We start from the raw sequence: 21,083 nt of genomic DNA, 5'->3' as shown, positions 1-21,083 counted from the left end.
GGTAAAAAGATCATGATATTCGCCCAGTGAAAATATATAAGTTCAAATAGGAATATAGCTTCTCAAACACCCTTCAGGAGAACCAAAGTAGTCCTCAATGAAGTACGTCCAACTTGACACAAAAATCACATTTCCAAATCCAATCTAACTTACTCAAATTACAAGAAAATAACCAGACAGCATTTCCCCCTAAATTCTTCACTTTCCATCCTACAATCAAAGACCAAATCTCATCCCAAATCAAATACAGTTTCATATACAAATCAGAGGCGATAAAACACCTTTCGGCATAACAACCACAACCGAAGCTATACTTATTGGATGGAAACGAATCTTGTGGCGTTTCGAAGCCAAGACATATACCTACATTTCTTATGAAGACCTCCAAAGCCAAATCATGCATTTTCATGGTCAAAAATGGAAATCTCCACAAAAACAGAAATCTGTTCGCGAAACAGGGCTCATGGGCAGTCAAGGGTATTTCAGTCATTGCACATGCTAGAGTACTTGGATCGTGCTAAAATTTTGTAGACGGCTAGGTAACGCCATTGTCTACAACTTTCATGTTTTAACCTAAGCCTGATTTGGCCTCCATCATGGCCGAACAGAACCGGCCAGAATAGGGTAAAATGAAACCCTAAACAGAAATTTCCGCACGAAACCAGAAATTTTCCGCAACCAATCATATCCAACATATACAGACTCCATTTTACACTATAACAAGCCATAAATCCAATAATTATGATATAAAAATAGAAAAATCACTAATAAATAAAAAATCCATCAAAACTCCACTTTCAACCATAAAACCTACCACAAATCAACATATTTAGCCACTAAAGCCACTAATTTGACATTAGCATGAACAAAGAGGAAGTTAGTAAGCAAAGTACCTTAACACCTCAAGAAAGATGATAACTTAGGGTTTTCCTTCACAAATCCCTCCACTAGAAGCTTTAATCCTCCTTAATAAGCAACTTTGATGGAGTAATTTACAATTTCAATGGTTGGAAATCAAGATTTGGGCTTGGATTTGAAGAAACAAGATGAAGTTTTCCTCTCTTTTCTCTCCTCAAAGGTTCGGCCAACAAGGTGGAAAATGAAGAAACATTTGGTCAAAATTTGATTTTAGTAAAGGTAAAGAAAGTTAGGCAAGTCCAACTTCCAATCGTGTCGCAACACGTGGCACTTTAAATGGTTCAAGTTTATCTTCTTTCTTCCAATGGTCAATGTATCTAGCTAACCTCTAATTATCTCCTAGCACCTTGTAAAATAATACTCATCAATACTAAACTTCAATTAATTGCCAAAAATTTATCGCACTAGTGGGTCCCACGTCTATAATATGTTTCAAATTTAACGTACACTAACTTATACTAGGAAAATGATTTAAAATTATACTTGCTTATAAAAATGTATAGAAACTTTAATATTTTAAAGGCAAGTATAAAAATGTAGGCAAAAATAAAATAACGTCTAGAAAATATGAAAATTTTCGGGTTCTCACACTCTCTCCCCCTTAAGAAATTTCATCCTCGAAATTTTACTTTCAGCTGCCTCAGACGAGTCCAAAACTTGTTGGTTGTCTAAGGCATAAACCTTAACCGGTATATTTGTTTGGTTCCCTTTTTCATTTGCTGATTTTGATTTGGTTCCTTCCAGTCGTTGAGTACTACTCTCTCGTGACCGTTTCCTTGGACAGTTACTAACTTGATGATCACCACTTCCACAGATCAAACACTTCCGCCCTTTTCTCCAACAATTGCTTTCGGTGTGATTTACCTTTCCACAGTATCCACAGACCAAGTGAGGAGCCTCCTTTTGGCTTTCTTGAGAAATCTCCCCATGTCCGATTTGACTTTCTTTTGTAGACCTTTCATCTAACGCCCCTAATGTCCATGGTGAGTGGGGTAAAGGGTTCACTTTTTGCACTTTAGAAGGTGCTATCATTTCACTAAATTCCTCCAATACACTACCAGAGGCACCCCTTTTTCAGGTTTGGGAAGCTTTTACCTGTGCCTTTGGATCTTCAATTCTTTGAGCTTTCTCAAGAGCCTCCGTAAAAGTATTAACCTGCACTGTCGCTAATGCTTCTTGGATTTTCAAATTCAATCCCTGTATGAACCATCTTATTTTTCGCCGTTTTGTGGCTACTAATTCAAAACAAACTTGGATAGTTTCGCAAATTTTGTTTCATATTCGGCCACACTTTGAGTTCCCTGGAATAGCCCAATAAACTCCTCCTCTCTCTTTTCTTGGACTAAAGGTGAGAGATACTTCTCATTAAATTCCCTTATGAAATTCTCCCATGTCCAAGCAATCTGTTCTCTTTCCCACTTCGCTTTAATAACATTCCACCACGCTCGGGCCGGTCCTTCAAATTGGAACACCACAAATTTCACTTGTCTTTGCTCAGTGTAGTTCAAAGTGGTGAAAATGTTAACCATGGCCTCTAACTACTATTCAGCTATGTCCAGATCAGGCTCTCCAACGAATTTCGGAGGTACAAATTTTTGAAACCTCTCAAGAGCCTTATCCTCGCCTAGCTCCAGATTCTGAGGTTGGTTCACTGGCATTTGGCCTTGTTGATCCACCAGTTTTGCTAAGATATTTGTCATTTGTTGTATTGCAGTTTCCATTTGGTCTCCGGCTTCGCCCCTCTGTCCATGTTCTTGCTCGGCTGATGTTTCCCTTTCTTGTCTTGGTTCTTGGGCTCATTTAGTTCTACGGTCACGACCACGTCCACGACTACGTCTCCCCTCCATATTATTTCCTCTCTCTTTTCTTTTCTTTTCCAAAAGGTAAGTTGATAAGTAAACGGAAGAAATTGACTAAAATAACAAGACCTAACACACCAAACACACAAAGAGACATATACACAACATAACATACCATATACACAAGGAGACATGTCACATTAGACAGATAATCAAAAGCAGTCACTATTACACATGTAGGTATTATCATACCACAAACAAAAGTCACGCAGTAACAATACAAGGGCAAATCGAAAGAAAAGGCGATATATATCGTCCCAGTCTCAGTTAAATAACTCCGTCCGGTCTCTCACGTCACTTTCTATCCAAACTAGACGTCCGTTGACCTCTAGTACTCATTCTAGCCAAACAAAGTCCGTTCATGTTCCCAAAATGCAAGTCTGAAGTACTTAGTACTACCTCAACTCTGGAGTACTCGGGCACGAGAATCTGAAATAAGATAATTCACATCTCGAGCTGGCCAGTCCCAAGAGTAAACTATCTACAATCGAAATTCCTACCTGACGTACCTATCTATGGTCCTCAGATACCATGAGAAAGATTTAGAGCCTATAATGTGAGAACCCGTAAAACCCTAATTATTTTCCTAGGGTTTATTTCCCCTTAATTGCATGTTTTCTGCATTTTCTGGTTTAGAAATATTTTCTTAGTGGATTTTATGAGCAATTATAGTTTTAAGATGATTTTTCTAGCATTGGAGAAATTTTAGAAAATTAAGAGTAAATAGTGGACGTGTGGGACCCACTAGTGCGAAAAGTTCGGAAAAATTCGGCAATAAGGTTAAGTTTCGGATACTGTGTAAAATTTATCGGGTGTTAAATGATAAGTAGAGTGTGTGAAATGATTGATGTGAGAGAGGAAAGAAAGATAAGAATGCATTTATGAAGGTGACAAGTGTCACCTTCTTATTGGATGCCTTTTAAGAATTACTATTCATAATTTTGACTTTTTTGACCAAAGGTTAAATATCCAAAAATTGCACAAAATTCACCATTTTTCTCTCCTTGTTGGCCGGCCACCTTGAGCAAGAAAGGAAGGAGATTTCTTCAATTTTCAAGCTTCTACTTGGTGCAAATCAACCAAAAACATTTGCTTCCATCCATTTCACTCCATAAAATTCTTCCTTGTAGTGCTAGTAAGTTGTTTGGTGAACTTTGTTTGAAGGACTAAGGTGCACAACATCTTCCTCTCTCTTGGTTTTTGGTAAGTGAAGCTTGAAACATCCTACTACACCTAATGATGCTTATGTTGTGCTTATTAGTGATAAGAGTGCTGAAATTTCTGGTTTTTATCTTGGTTTGAATTGATTTGGTGAAGTTTTCCATTTTATGATGATTTTTCTGGTTTAATTGGATTATGATGGTGTGGTTGTTTGTGATGATTGGCAATGGACTATAATGGCTCTAGTGGATGTGAAATGTGGATAAATGCAACCAATTTTGGATTTGGTGTGAAAATTGAAAAGCTAGGGTTCTTAAATCCCCAATTCTGTCCGGTTTTGGATCATAGGGTTAGAGGCCGAATTTAGCTTTGCTCAAAACATGAAAGTTGTAGGTATTGATGTGATTGAGATGCCTGCAAAATTTCAGGTCATTTGGATTAATGTAGAATGAGTTATGATGAAATTACTGTAGCTATTCTGCTTTGGACAGAATGCGAAAACTGCGATAGTAATTGGCCATTTTGACTGGTTTTGGTTTGGATTTTGGAGTTGGTGTCTTTTGATGAAATGTAGCTGGATGTCTTAGCTAACATATGCCTTGGGAATTTCGGTATTTGGACTTGTATAGACTAAGTTATAGTAATTACAGTTTTGTGTGATTTGCAAACCTGTTTTGGTAATTCTGGTATAGTATTTGGCATTTTTGATCTAGTTACGTTAGGAACTGGACTGAGTGACCTTCTACAATGTTGTAGCCCTGTTTCATAGCTTCGAAACGGTGGGTCTTACACCCCCATCCGATAACCGTAGTGAAATTGACGCCATTACCGCATAATAAGTGTAAAACAGTTTTCTTTTTGGGGGCCAAGACTAAGGCCATTTTCTAATTTCTGGTTTGCTATTATGCACATTTATGCATACGAAACCCTATTGGGGTTGTGTTTAGCATTGCTATATGACTCGTTATCGAGTCTCATTGCATTTGTTGCGTGATTCTAGGGCGTGACGGTAGCTCACGACGTCTTGGTGACCACGGTGTATGAAACACCACTTTCTCACTTGGTGAGTATACCACTCACTAAATTGTTACTATGTGGCTTTGCTAAATGTTTATGTGATGCCTTGAAGGCTTACTTGCATATTGGAATTGATTAAGGTGAGGGTGTACTTGGCCGCCCTCACCTCTTTTGATATTGTCACTGAATGGTTACCGTTTTATTGCATTACTGAACTTGATATATTGGTTGGTGAATTCCATTTCATGGAAACTGAATTGATGTCGTTTGGACGATGTCCAACGGCCTTACTGCATTACTGAGCTCAACCCCGTTTGGTAGTCAATTGGATCGAGCCGGCGAGGGCTTGGTCGTGAAGATTGAATTGCCACGGGGACTGTACTGGGGAACCTTGTGGTAATGAGACCCTTGGTTCCGGTAAACTCGAGTATTACCAAAAACTACTGAAATGAAGTGCGGGCCCGGTTGGGGTATGTTGGGTGGAAGGAGTGAAGTAAAGTGCGGTCTACGGTTTGGTACTTTAACATTGACGGAGGGTCAATGAGGTTGGATCAAGATTGCAAGCGTGGAAATGGGCTCTTGAGAGCCGACCGTATCCTTTTACCGTTTTGCTTCATTGCTTATTTGCGCACTTTAAATGAAAGTTCATTCGTGTATGACTTTGATTGCTTATTGGGTGGTATACCACTGGGCTTTAGCTCATTCCATGTTATTTGTTTTCCTTACAGGGTGATAATTACTTTTGAGAATGGATTGGTTAGTCAATTGCCGAATTGAGCATGTAAATCTCTTTTGTATTGCTCTTGAAGTGAAACCCTAATGAATAACGGGTTCATTTCCTTTTGATAGGCAAATCGAATGTGTACTTCCTTAGTGAATGATTTTGGTAGGCCGTTTTGGCTTGTAAATGTTGAATTGATGTATATATATATGTTTGGTAAATGTTTGGATGGATTTCGGATCAATGCGATTTTCAAACGAAAAGGGAAAAAATTTGGCGAGGATGAACAGTGTCGAATCCGGCCAGGAATCCGGCCAGAAACTGGCCGGATTGAAGGCCGGATTGCCTGAGAAAAATTGGAAATCCGGCCAATTGCATTCGGCCTGGAATCCGGCCAGACAATCCGGCCGGAATCTTGGCCTGATTGCCGGCCGGATTGCGAGGGAAAATTGAATTTCTTGCTTTTGCTCTCGGCCTTGTATCCGGCCGGAAATCCGGCCAGATTCCGGCCGGATTCTGACGTGTCTCCTACTGTTCACTTCGGCTTCAATTTTCGTTATTTTTTATTTTGTGTTTTTGACTTGTTTGCGCGCATTGTTATGTTGCGGAACGTAATAGACCGACGTAAACTGTACCGTTAGTCCTGGCGAGAGCTGGGCAGGCAGTCCGCTAACCCCTTTGGTTCGCCTTAGGGGAAGGTGGGGCTGTCACAGGTGGTATCAGAGCCTAGGTTTGAATTAGCCTGGGTGTAATAGAAGTGCTCGACTTGAGGGTTTTATTGATTATGGGTTTTAAGGTTATTCATGTTATTTCTGCCTTTGCTATAGGATGGATGCCAGTGGTGACCCGAGTGACCGTCCGGCAGGAGATCGTCCTCGTAGCACGCTGCCGCCAATTAAGTATCAAATTAAGCAGAAAGGGGCCGTGGTCCGTTGGAGCCCGGCCAGCCGCGTTCGACAGTGTGAGTGTCGTAGCAATTATGCCTACCCAAATGCACTAGTTTTGTCGGTGGCAAAGGAACGCGAGGAGTTTGCTAAGGATAATACTAAGCTTGAAGCTGCGGTTTCTGCTATGGATGCCGAGGTGACTCAGGCTAAGGCAACCAATGAGAAGCAAGCCGCACGTATCATGGAGCTAGAGTATGACGTGCATGAGGCCGAGGATCGAGTTGATGACCTATGTGATCAATTGAGAGATGCACGCGAGCGCGAGATTAAGCGAGCTCGTAAGGTCAGGGGTCGTGCTGAGGCGATCCTTAACCTGTGCGACGACGGGCTTGAGGAGTCTAGTGATGAGGCCTCGTATGCTGGGGCCGAGGCTGGGGAAGAGTCTACCCCATCGCTTGGGTCCCAGACCCCAGCGACCGATTAGGCCATGACTATTAGGCATCTTTTGGATAGTGGTGGTTTTGAATGTACATAGGGATAGGGATAGAGCCTTAGCTAACCGTTTTGGAGGTAGAGTTAGCCACGTGTAAATCCTTAACATGTGTGTTTGTGCTCATGCTTGCGACGTATCGATATGTGTTATGTGAAAAGTTATGTGTTACTTACATGTTTTGTTACCGCTTTGGTTTAGTACTCTTGCCTAGACAAACTATACCTTATGGAAGGAACACGAAGTGGTCGGGGACGCGGGCGCGGAACTAGACAAACCACACCGGTTAGGGAAACGGGGGAACCCTCTACTGGACCTAACCCTGGACCGCAATTAGACCCCAATGTACAAATAGCTGCTGCCATGCAGCAAATGACCAACCTACTCGCACAAGTAGTGCAACAACAGGGCCAGAACCCAAACCCTAACCCCGGAAACCCTGGCCATCATGTTGAGAGTGAAGATAGAGCGCTAGAACGGTTTCAAAAGTTTTCTCCGCCAAAGTTTATTGGGGGACCCGACCCTGATGTTGCTGAGAAATGGCTGGAGAAGATGGTAGACATATTCGCGGCTTTACACTATCCGGACGAACGGCAGGTGGCTTTTGCCGTGTTCCAACTCGAGGGGGCTGCCCGTTCCTGGTGGAACGTAATTAGACAGAAATGGGAACGGGAACAGACACCGAGGACTTGGGTGAACTTCATCCGAGAATTTAATGCTAAGTTTTTCCCTCCTCTAGTCCAGGAGAGGAAGGAGGACGAGTTTATCCGGCTCCGGCAAGGGGCTCAGACTGTGGCGGAGTACGAGAGCCAGTTTACCCGCCTGTCCAAATTTGCGCCTGAATTAATCATGACCGAGCAACGACGCGTGAGGCGCTTTATTCAGGGCTTGAACGTTGAGATCCAGAAAGACCTCGCGGCGGCTCAAATCACTACGTTTAGCGAGGCTATGGAAAAAGCCCAACGAGTTGAGAGTACACGGCTACAGGTCCGAAACTTCCAGGCCAAGAAGCGTGGCTTTCCTGGGAGTACTTCTGGACAGGGTGAGAAGAGCACTCCCTCCAAATTTGGACGGGGCATGGGTGGTGGTCGACAGTCCGGATCAGGCAGAGGGACTCCGTTCAGGGGTGGTCAAGCTGGGCGAGGACCGAGGGGAAACGTTCAGAGTGGCTCGGCTTCTGCACCTCGCGGTCCCTGTGGGCACTGTGGGAAGACAAACCACACCGAGAATAATTGCTGGAGGAAACTGGGTAAATGCCTGCGGTGTGGAAGTGCGGACCATCAACTAGCTACTTGTCCGGTCCTGAAACAAGACGGAAAGGGGAGTCAACTACCGTCGAGGACCAATACTGGATCGGCCAAGGGAGACGGATCCAAACCAAAAGTTCCGGCTAGGGTATATTCCTTAGAGCCCCACCAGATCCCAGAGTCTTCCGAGGTCGTAGAAGGTACGATCCCTATCTTCCACCGCTTTGCCAAAGTTTTAATTGATCCTGGTGCCACTCATTCGTTTGTTAACTCTAATTTCATGTGTGGCATCGATATAAAACCTGCTAGCTTACCATATGACTTAGAGGTTAGTACACCTACGGGGAATCAACGTTTGGTGACTAGTATGGTTTATAGGGATTGCGATGTATGGGTAGGTGAAAGGAGGTTTTTAGGGGACCTGATTAGCTTGTCCATTAAGGGGTACGACGTGATTTTGGGTATGGACTGGTTAGCCAAATATAACGCCCAACTGGACTGTAAAACGAAAATAGTTGAATTTCGCATTCCTGGCGAGGCAATCTTAAGGTTAGATATAAGGGGTAGGTTAGCCTCATCTGCTCTCATTTCGGGCATTCGAGCTAGGAAACTGATAAGTAAAGGGACGCAAGGATTTTTGGCCTTCTTAATTAACACCCCTACGGATAAGTTAAAAGTAGAAGACGTGGCCATAGTGAGGGAATTTCCGGATGTATTTCCTGATGAGTTAGTAGCCTTACCTCCGGAAAGGGAGATAGAATTCCGAATAGATCTTTTACCTGGAACCGCACCTATCTCCAAAACCCCTTACCGAATGGCGCCTGCAGAACTTAAAGAGCTTAAGTTGCAATTACAAGATCTTTTGGAGCGGGGATTCATTCACGAGAGTGAGTCTCCTTAGGGAGCTCCGGTCCTATTTGTGAAGAAAAAGGACGGAACGTTGAGGATGTGTATTGATTATAGGGGGTTGAACAACGTTACGATCAAGAACAAGTATCCACTGCCCCACATCGACGAGTTGTTTGACCAGCTGCAAGGAGCAGTGGTCTTCTCGAAGTTGGACCTCCGACAAGGGTACTACCAGTTGTTGATAAAGAAAGAGGACATTCCGAAAACTGCTTTCAATTCGAGATACGGGCATTACGAGTTCGCCGTTATGCCCTTTGGACTGACTAATGCTCCCGCCGCCTTCATGGACCTAATGCATATGGTTTTTAAACCCTATCTAGACCGATTTGTCGTTGTGCTCATTGATGACATTTTGGTCTACTCTAAGACACGCGAGGAGCATGAGGAGCATTTGAGAGTGGTGTTGCAGACATTGAGGGAACATAAGCTGTACGCCAAGTTTAGTAAATGCGAGTTTTGGTTGGAAAAAGTGGCATTCCTAGGGCACGTGATCTCCCACGAAGGCATTTCAGTGGATCCGGCAAAGGTTGAGGCCGTGACAAATTGGAAGAGGCCAGAAACCCCCACGGAAATTCGTAGCTTTCTAGGGCTAGTTGGGTATTACCGACGGTTTATTAAGGATTTTTCCAAACTGGCAGGACCTTTAACTGACCTAACAAAAAAGCATGGCCAGTTTATCTGGAACGGCCGATGCGAAACGAATTTTCAGGAATTAAAGAAAAGATTGACCATGGCTCCGGTACTGGTCTTGCCAAAGGGAGTGGACGGGTTTGCAGTATATGCAGACGCGTCGCGAGAAGGATTGGGATGCGTTTTGATGCAGAACCGGAATGTGATTGCTTTTGCCTCTAGGAAATTGAAGCTTCACGAGCAGAACTACCCGACTCACGATCTAGAATTAGCTGCAGTTGTGTTTGCACTGAAAAAGTGGAGGCATTACCTATATGGGGTGACCTTCGAAGTGTTTTCGGATCACAAGAGTCTTAGGTACCTCTTCTCCAAGAAGGAACTGAATATGAGACAACGGCGATGGATGGAATTCTTGGAAGATTACGACTGTACGATCAATTACCATCCGGGAAAGGCAAATGTGGTAGCAGATGCCTTGAGTCGTAAGGTGCAAGTAGCAGGACTAATGATCAAGGAATGGGATTTGCTAGAATCCGTGTGCGAGTGGAAACCCTGTCTTGAGAGTCATAAGGTGATATTTAGCAATGTAAGGGTGACATCCACTCTACTGGAACGTATAAAAGAGGCGCAAGGCAAGGATTTGATGGTATGGAAGTGGAGAGAGAAAGTGGAAAAGGGAGAAACAACGGACTTCAATTTGAGTCCTGAGGGTATTTTGAGGCATCGAGATCGAATAGTGGTACCAAAGGAGGAATCGTTGAAAGCAGAAATTTTGAAGGAAGCTCATAGGTCCAAGTATACAATCCATTCGGGTAGCAGCTAGATGTATCAAGACCTGAAAGGAACCTATTGGTGGGACAATATGAAGAGGGAAATCGCGCAGTACGTGTAGAAATGTCTCATTTACCAGCAAGTGAAGGCGGAGCATCAAAAGCCATCGGGTTTGTTACAACCCTTGGAGATACCCGAGTGGAAGTGGGAAAACATCACCATGAACTTTGTTTCAGGTTTACCGAGGACACAAAGAGGACACGATGCCGTTTGGGTGATCGTTGATCGATTAACCAAGTCGGCCCATTTCTTGCCGGTGAACATGAAGTACTCAATCGACAAATTGGCTCGACTGTACATGGATGAGGTTGTAAGACTACACGGTGTTCCTGTAAGCATCGTTTCTGATCGGGATCCACGGTTCGTATCTCGGTTTTGGCAGAAGTTCCAAGAAACCCTGGGGACGAAACTCAATTTAAGCACTACTTATCATCCTCAGACGGATGGCCAGTCAGAACGGACAATTCAAACTCTCGAGGACATGCTGCGAACGTGCATCTTGGACTTCGGAGGCAATTGGGGTCAGCACATGACCTTAGTAGAGTTTGCGTGCAATAATAGCTTCCATTCGTCAATTCAAATGGCTCCATACGAAGCTCTCTACGGACGCAAGTGCCGGTCGCCGATTTACTGGGATGAAGTTGGCGAAAAGAAAGCACTAGACCCGACAACTATTCCGTGGATGGAAGAGGCTCACGAGAAGGTTAAGTTGATACGGCAACGAATCCAAACTGCCCAAAGTCGCCAAAAGAGCTACGCGAATAATCGAAGAAAAGACTTGGAGTTTGAAGTTGGAGACTACGTATTTCTCAAGATCACACCCTTACGAAGTCTTACAGCGGGTAAAGGAAAGAAGCTTCAACCACGGTACGTCGGACCCTACAAGATCCTTCAGAGGGTTGGAGCGGTCGCGTATCGATTGGAGCTACCGTCCAGTCTCTCTCGAATCCACGATGTATTTCACGTCTCGATGCTAAAGAAGTACCATCCTGACCCATCTCATGTTTTACAACCGGAGGATATCGAAGTAGATGAATCACTGGCCTATGAAGAGAAACCGGTCCAAGTACTTGATCGAAAAGTCAAAGAGCTCAGAAACAAGCGGATTCCACTAGTGAAGGTGCTATGGAGAAACCACGGAGTGGAGGAAGCTACCTGGGAGATGGAAGAGGAGATGCGAAAGAAATACCCAAACCTTTTCGAGAATTAAGGTGAGAAATTTCGAGAGCGAAATTCTTTTAAGGGGGGGAGAGTGTGAGAACCCGTAAAACCCTAATTATTTTCCTAGGGTTTATTTCCCCTTAATTGCATGTTTTCTGCATTTTCTGGTTTAGAAATATTTTCTTAGTGGATTTTATGAGCAATTATAGTTTTAAGATGATTTTTCTAGCATTGGAGAAATTTTAGAAAATTAAGAGTAAATAGTGGACGTGTGGGACCCACTAGTGCGAAAAGTTCGGAAAAATTCGGCAATAAGGTTAAGTTTCGGATACTGTGTAAAATTTATCGGGTGTTAAATGATAAGTAGAGTGTGTGAAATGATTGATGTGAGAGAGGAAAGAAAGATAAGAATGCATTTATGAAGGTGACAAGTGTCACCTTCTTATTGGATGCCTTTTAAGAATTACTATTCATAATTTTGACTTTTTTGACCAAAGGTTAAATATCCAAAAATTGCACAAAATTCACCATTTTTCTCTCCTTGTTGGCCGGCCACCTTGAGCAAGAAAGGAAGGAGATTTCTTCAATTTTCAAGCTTCTACTTGGTGCAAATCAACCAAAAACATTTGCTTCCATCCATTTCACTCCATAAAATTCTTCCTTGTAGTGCTAGTAAGTTGTTTGGTGAACTTTGTTTGAAGGACTAAGGTGCACAACATCTTCCTCTCTCTTGGTTTTTGGTAAGTGAAGCTTGAAACATCCTACTACACCTAATGATGCTTATGTTGTGCTTATTAGTGATAAGAGTGCTGAAATTTCTGGTTTTTATCTTGGTTTGAATTGATTTGGTGAAGTTTTCCATTTTATGATGATTTTTCTGGTTTAATTGGATTATGATGGTGTGGTTGTTTGTGATGATTGGCAATGGACTATAATGGCTCTAGTGGATGTGAAATGTTGATAAATGCAACCAATTTTGGATTTGGTGTGAAAATTGAAAAGCTAGGGTTCTTAAATCCCCAATTCTGTCCGGTTTTAGATCATAGGGTTAGAGGCCGAATTTGGCTTTGCTGAAAACATGAAAGTTGTAGGTATTGATGTGATTGAGATGCCTGCAAAATTTCAGGTCATTTGGATTAATGTAGAATGAGTTATGACGAAATTACTGTAGCTATTCTGCTTTGGACAGAATGCGAAAACTGCGATAGTAATTGGCCATTTTGACTGGTTTTGGTTTGGATTTTGGAGTTGGTGTCTTTTGATGAAATGTAGCTGGATGTCTTAGCTAACATATGCCTTGGGAATTTCGGTATTTGGACTTGTATAGACTAAGTTATAGTAATTACAGTTTTGTGTGATTTGCAAACCTGTTTTGGTAATTCTGGTATAGTATTTGGCATTTTTGATCTAGTTACGTTAGGAACTGGACTGAGTGACCTTCTACAATGTTGTAGCCCTGTTTCATAGCTTCGAAACGGTGGGTCTTACACCCCCATCCGATAACCGTAGTGAAATTGACGCCATTACCGCATAATAAGTGTAAAACAGTTTTCTTTTTGGGGGCCAAGACTAAGGCCATTTTCTAATTTCTGGTTTGCTATTATGCACATTTATGCATACGAAACCCTATTGGGGTTGTGTTTAGCATTGCTATATGACTCGTTATCGAGTCTCATTGCATTTGTTGCGTGATTCTAGGGCGTGACGGTAGCTCACGACGTCTTGGTGACCACGGTGTATGAAACACCACTTTCTCACTTGGTGAGTATACCACTCACTAAATTGTTACTATGTGGCTTTGCTAAATGTTTATGTGATGCCTTGAAGGCTTACTTGCATATTGGAATTGATTAAGGTGAGGGTGTACTTGGCCGCCCTCACCTCTTTTGATATTGTCACTGAATGGTTACCGTTTTATTGCATTACTGAACTTGATATATTGGTTGGTGAATTCCATTTCATGGAAACTGAATTGATGTCGTTTGGACGATGTCCAACGGCCTTATTGCATTACTGAGCTCAACCCCGTTTGGTAGTCAATTGGATCGAGCCGGCGAGGGCTTGGTCGTGAAGATTGAATTGCCACGGGGACTGTACTGGGGAACCTTGTGGTAATGAGACCCTTGGTTCCGGTAAACTCGAGTATTACCAAAAACTACTGAAATGAAGTGCGGGCCCGGTTGGGGTATGTTGGGTGGAAGGAGTGAAGTAAAGTGCGGTCTACGGTTTGGTACTTTAACATTGACGGAGGGTCAATGAGGTTGGATCAAGATTGCAAGCGTGGAAATGGGCTCTTGAGAGCCGACCGTATCCTTTTACCGTTTTGCTTCATTGCTTATTTGCGCACTTTAAATGAAAGTTCATTCGTGTATGACTTTGATTGCTTATTGGGTGGTATACCACTGGGTTTTAGCTCATTCCGTGTTATTTGTTTTCCTTACAGGGTGATAATTACTTTTGAGAATGGATTGGTTAGTCAATTGCCGAATTGAGCATGTAAATGTCTTTTGTATTGCTCTTGAAGTGAAACCCTAATGTATAACGGGTTCATTTCCTTTTGATAGGCAAATCGAATGTGTACTTCCTTAGTGAATGATTTTGGTAGGCCGTTTTGGCTTGTAAATGTTGAATTGATGTATATATATATGTTTGGTAAATGTTTGGATGGATTTCGGATCAATGCGATTTTCAAACGAAAAGGGAAAAAATTTGGCGAGGATGAACAGTGTCGAATCCGGCCAGGAATCCGGCCAGAAACTGGCCGGATTGAAGGCCGGATTGCCTGAGAAAAATTGGAAATCCGGCCAGTTGCATTCGGCCTGGAATCCGGCCAGACAATCCGGCCGGAATCTTGGCCGGATTGCCGGCCGGATTGCGAGGGAAAATTGAATTTCTTGGTTTTGCTCTCGGCCTTGTATCCGGCCGAGAATCCGGCCGGATTCTGACGTGTCTCCTACTGTTCACTTCGGCTTCAATTTTCGTTTTTTTTTATTTTGTATTTTTGACTTGTTTGCGCGCATTGTTATGTTCCGGAACGTAATAGACCGACGTAAACTGTACCGTTAGTCCTGGCGAGAGTTGGGCAGGCAGTCCGCTAACCCCTTTGGTTCGCCTTAGGGGAAGGTGGGGCTGTCACATATAACATTTATGATTCATAGCTTATGCTCGAACGAGCACTTAGTCTTTCACACTTATTCACCACTTGGTCCAAACTCACTCCATGCAAAGACCACGCGAAGCAGGCTCTGATACCAACTGTGATGGCCCCACCTTCCCCTAAGGCGAACCAAAGGGATCGGCGGACCGCCTGCCCAACTCTCGCCGGGACTCAGTCATACCTCAATCAAAACCAGAATAAAACCACAAGAAAGAAATATCGAAACTTCAAGCAAAACTTATATACATTTCTATCTCAAAAAAAGGAGTACAGACTCAAATATACAAAAGTTCTCAATCCTTCATACATCCAACCCTTGCCAAGCGCTAGGGCGAGAACCGTTACAAAAATTCAAGAAACTAGTCTAGGCTAGTCTACACAGAGCTCTTGTCCTTGTTCGCCTTCCCTTATTAAGGAAAACAAAACTAAAGGAATGAGCTAAAAGTTCAGTGAGGTTCCGAACACATAATCAAACAATAAGTCCATTGAAAGCGATAATCAAACAATAAGTCAAACAATAGGTGAAGAAACATTTACAATATAAAGCGATAATAACACATTCATTAAAAGGATACGTGCTCACAGGGAGCCAGTCATTCATTCATTCATTCATTCTCCTTCATTTCCTTATTCCTCCAATCATTTGAACATGCATTATTGTAAGTAAAAAAAAACCCCTCATTTACAATACCAATCGTTCATTCATTTCATTTCACCCCCTTCCGGACGTTGGCTGGACTCCACCAGACTACAAAGTAATACTCGAGTATACTAAATATTCACCCAGGGTCACCATATCGCCCGACCGAGTCCGCTTCTAGCTCGAGTCGATCGGTAACGAAGGGCAGGATCCAGTTCAGCCAAAAGGCTTACATTCATGCACATGTAATCATTCAATCATTCAATCATTAGAAATTTCACATTCATTTTGGTCGAGTGCGATAAAGTACACACTCGCCTGGAAAACTCGTTTTGGCAACCATAGAACGCATTTAACATGCTATCAATCATTCATAACAAGCCATATAATCAAGAAAACATAACAAACAAGAAACACTCACTTATTTACGCAAAACAATGTCCAAAATATCCCTCCGGATATTACCCTCAATCACCGATGAAACCTAAGATTAAACAAGAGAGCATATTACAGTTCATCTAGCAAAACAATTAGGTGAAATCAATGAAACCCCGACTAATTACGAGTAGGACGTATAAAGATGATTTTGAAAGTGAAAAGAGCATTTGGATCTGAGGACGGGAATAACTAAGGGTTTCATAAATCAAACACAAACTAAACTAAAAGGGTTGTAGAAATTCCAATGAAAAACACTTGGACCGAAAACAAATCAGAATCCGGTTAGATAGGCTAAAGAAATATTGTTTTTGGAATCATTTTGTATATCTCAGTTCATAACTTTTGATGATTACAAAACAATTGGATGCTACTAACATTCTTTGAAGAGTTCATTTTGGGATTTGGAACAAAAACCAGATCAAAGACTTGAAGCCAAAATGAAGGTTTGACAAATTACTATCGGACGCACAAAAGGACCATATAGGACGGCCGACAACCATTGAGTAACTTCGGACGCATGAAGAACCCACACTCGGACGTCCGAAGGTAATGTGTCAAAACATCTATGATCACTGATCTCGTTCGGACACACAATACCTCTATACCGGACATCCGACAAACGTTGCTGTACTTCGGATACAAAACACTGGAGCATCGGACGTCCGAAAGAAATGAAGAAGGATTTGCAAGTTTACTTTCGGACATATACTGTGGAGGGACCGGACGTCCTAAGAATTGCAAGAAATCATCTTGAACTCACTGTCTTCGTTCAGACGCAGAAAATCAGAGTACCGGACGTCCGACACTACCAACGGCTAGTTGACCTTCCAGCTGCCTTCTATCTGTTGACAGCATTAATTGAAGAATTTTTTGGTCCCCTATAAATTGGGATTAGTCAACTTTTCAAAACAACTTTTACACATTAAGTCTACATCAGATCTTGAGTGATTCAGGTGTATGAATACTCCAAAAAGAAGATTTGTACTCTTGGTTGTATAATCTTCATTTAGCTTTTCAAGTGTGAGTCAATTTTTTCAATAGTGTAGCTTTGTGAGGGTTATCCGTGCGATTGTAAAACTTCCTTGCTTGATCGAGTGAGACTTAAGGCAAGGAGGAAGTGATCCTTCATTTGTACACAAGAGATTAGTTGAAAGTTGATCATATTGAAGAAGCTTGATATATAAAGTGATATTCAAACTTAGTCAAGTTTGAAAATTGGTTTGCAATTCCATCCCTTCATTTACTATCTTGCTATATATATATATATATATATATATATATATATTGTTTACCTGCTTTACTCACAAATTACTTGTGCTAGTCCATCAATTGTTTCTCAGTGAGGTCTTTCTGAAAAAGAAAGCAAGCTCGAAAAAGGTGACTCATTTCTTGGCTAGTTTTTTAGATAACCTAATTCACCCCCCCTCTTAGGTTGTCTTCGATCCTTACACGTTTATGTGGCCCAAAATCAACATATATTCAAGCAGATATTATATAACAAATGTCTTTGTGAAAATCATGTGAAAAGGAGGACACTTAAAACCTTACTTGAAAGTAGTTTTCTCGTAGCCAAGAAAACCCTAATTCATACCTCTTTATTTTGGTAAAGAGTAGGTAAACATTTGAAGTGTTAAACTAAAGAGGTATTATGTTTTAAAATGTAAAAAGGTCATGATATTCACCCAGCGAAAATATATAAGTTCAAATAGGAATATAGCTTCTCAAACACCCTTCAGGAGAACCAAAGTAGTCCTCAATGAAGTACGTCCAACTTGACACAAAAATCACATTTCCAAATCCAATCTAACTTACTCAAATTACAAGAAAATAACCAGACAGCATTTCCCCCTAAATTCTTCCCTTTCCATCCTACAATCAAAGACCAAATCTCATCCCAAATCAAATACAGTTTCACATACAAATCAGAGGCGATAAAACACCTTTCGGCATAACAACCACAACCGAAGCTATACTTATCGGATGGAAACGAATCTTGTGGCGTTTCGAAGCCAAGACATATACCTACATTTCTTATGAAGACCTCGAAAGCCAAATCATGCATTTTCATGGTCAAAAATGGAAATCTCCACAAAAACAGAAATCTGATCGCGAAACAGGGCTCATGGGCAGTCAAGGGTATTTCGGTAATTTCACATGCTACAGTGCTAAGATCATGCTGAAATTTTTCAGGAAGCTATTTAACACCATTGTCTACAACTTTCATGTTTTAACCTAAGCCTAATTTGGCCTTCATCATGGCCGAACAGAACCAGCCAGAACAGGGTAAAATGAAACCCTAAACTGAAATTTCCGCACCAAACCAGAAATTTTCCGCAACCAATCATATCCAACATATACAGACTCCATTTTACACTATAACAAGTCATCAATCCATTACTAAACAATAATTATGATATAAAAATAGAAAAATCACTAATAAATCAAAAATCCTTCAAAACTCCACTTTCAACCATAAAACCTACCACAAATCAACATATTTAGCCACTAAAGCCACTAATTTGACATTAGCATGAACAAAGAGGAAGTTAGTAAGCAAAGTACCTTAACACCTCAAGAAATATGATAACTTAACACCTCAAAACTCCACTTTCAACCATAAAACCTACCACAAATCAACATATTTAGCCACTAAAGCCACTAATTTGACATTAGCATGAACAAAGAGGAAGTTAGTAAGCAAAGTACCTTAACACCTCAAGAAAGATGATAACTTAGGGTTTTCCTTCACAAATCCCTCCACTAGAAGCTTTAATCCTCCTTAATAAGCAACTTTGATGGAGTAATTTACAATTTCAATGGTTGGAAATCAAGATTTGGTCTTGGATTTGAAGAAACAAGATGAAATTTTCCTCTTTTTTCTCTCCTCAAAGGTTCGGCCAACAAGGTGGAAAATGAAGAAACATTTGGTCAAAATTTGATTTTAGTAAAGGTAAAGAAAGTTAGGCATGTCTGTGACGACCCCACCTCCCCCTAAGGCGTACCAAAGGGTTCGGCGGACCGCCTGCCCAGCTCTCGCCAGGACTCACTCACTGTCTCGATCGAGTCATGTACACACATCCATGAACCATAAATAATATCCGCAATTCAAGCTTATAATTTACATTGATAGAAATCGAGGTACAAAGTCTCAATACACCAAACTAGTTCAAAACGTATACAATCCAAGTACAACATGTTCCATCCGAGGAATAGCGCGAGTACAAGTCAAAAATCAAACAACTAGTCTATGCTAGACTTTACATATCTCACACCTCGCTCGTACCCCTGAAAGGAAAACAAATGGAGTGGAATGAGCTAAAAGCCCAGTGAGGTTCCAAATAGCAAATTGACCATTATTTATAAGTACAAGTTTTCGATATAGCAAAGTAACGAGCATGAAGAGTTCATAAATGTGAGCAATAACACGTCAAGTAACAATCTTAAAATGAGCGAGTGTAGAAGTTTTTCAAAAGAAACAATAATCCAATAAACAATAATCACTCCAAAGTATAAGGATACGGATGACTCTCAGGAGCCAAATTCCCATTGCATTACCAGAAGCTTGATCACGTAGTAGTTGACACTCCGTCAACTTTCAAGTCAGTAACCAATCCAGTAGAACACCACTTACACGACTCTCCGTCCACCATTCACACCCCCTACTGGGCCCAAAATCCTCAATAAACATGGGTGGTAATACTCGAGTATACCGATTAGTCGAGGAGATATCACTCCACTCGACAAAACAAGAGACCCAGGGTTCGTTACCCAATCGACCAAGCCCTTGCTGGCTCGACTTAAGTAACTTGCCACAGGGTTTCCGGAATTCCAGGAAGTGCGCGCATCATAACAAGTATGTCAAGTCAATTGCAACAATAAACAAGTATATATCATGTAAGGGCAAGTGCGATAAAGTACACTCTTGCCCTAACAATTCACGCATGTGGCATGTAATCATATTGGTCACGTGTCAAGTACAAGTATCAAGTTCAATTCAGTATTTGAAAGCACTCACCAAAAGATATAGTGCCTTTACTGGTCACTTTCAGGTTATACTCCGGGTTCGGAGTCCAAATCTGCGATAAAACTCAGTTTGAGAACTTTGAAACATGACTAGAATTCGAAACTTATACGTTTCGTTCAATAAGAATCAAGAAATGGAAATTCACTTGGAGAATACTCGTGAAATACTCGCTCACTTTTTAAATGATAAAACTTTGTAATATTTATACTTGAAATGGTCATGCGAGTCGAAAGTACAAGGAAAACGTACTTTGAACAATCATTATTTCATTTCTCAAGGGTACAAGTTCGGCCAAGTCCTTATTTATATATCTTGGGACAAGAAGACTTAAGTACCCTAGACGGTTCAAGTAATAATCACTCTTAACTCCTACTCAAGTTGCAAGTATAGTTTTCTAGTCCTCGAGCGTAAATTCGGCAGCATGCCCTTTGTGTTTACCTAATTTTTCAGCCATTTAGGCTTCAATATTTTTCCTCAGCCAAAACCCAACATCATACATATCAGCAATTCAAGTCAAAAGCTGTTCCATAGGCTTACAATATCATAAGAACAAGAATTACAGTAATAGCATGTGCAGAAATACAATCTAGCACAAGACAGATTTGATGTATGAATGCGGAAATAGTATATCTGAGGCTACGCTTATCGGATTGAGGCGAAACTTATGCCGTTTCGAAGCTAAGACTCAGGACTACAATGTTCATGAAGATCACTTAGTCCAGTTCCTAATGTAACTTAGTCAAATCCTCAAATTACAGAACCAAAATCCAATTTGTCGGCTATTTAACCGCATTACACTGTAATGATCATATCTCAGAGTACAAAAGTCCGATTCAGGTGTTCTTAGAGGAATTGGAAAGCTAAGTCAGAATACTACAACTTTAATGTTTTGGCAAAAAGCTAAATCAGTACGGATCCTAGTCAAAAAATGTGATAAACTGGACTTAACTGATGAAACGGACTGCTGGGGAAATATTTAAAATAGTAAGGGTA

This window comes from Coffea arabica, chromosome 11c, assembly GCF_036785885.1.
Source record: "Coffea arabica cultivar ET-39 chromosome 11c, Coffea Arabica ET-39 HiFi, whole genome shotgun sequence".
NCBI classification, from domain to species: Eukaryota; Viridiplantae; Streptophyta; class Magnoliopsida; order Gentianales; family Rubiaceae; genus Coffea; species Coffea arabica.
Note: the sequence above shows the minus strand (reverse complement) of the source record.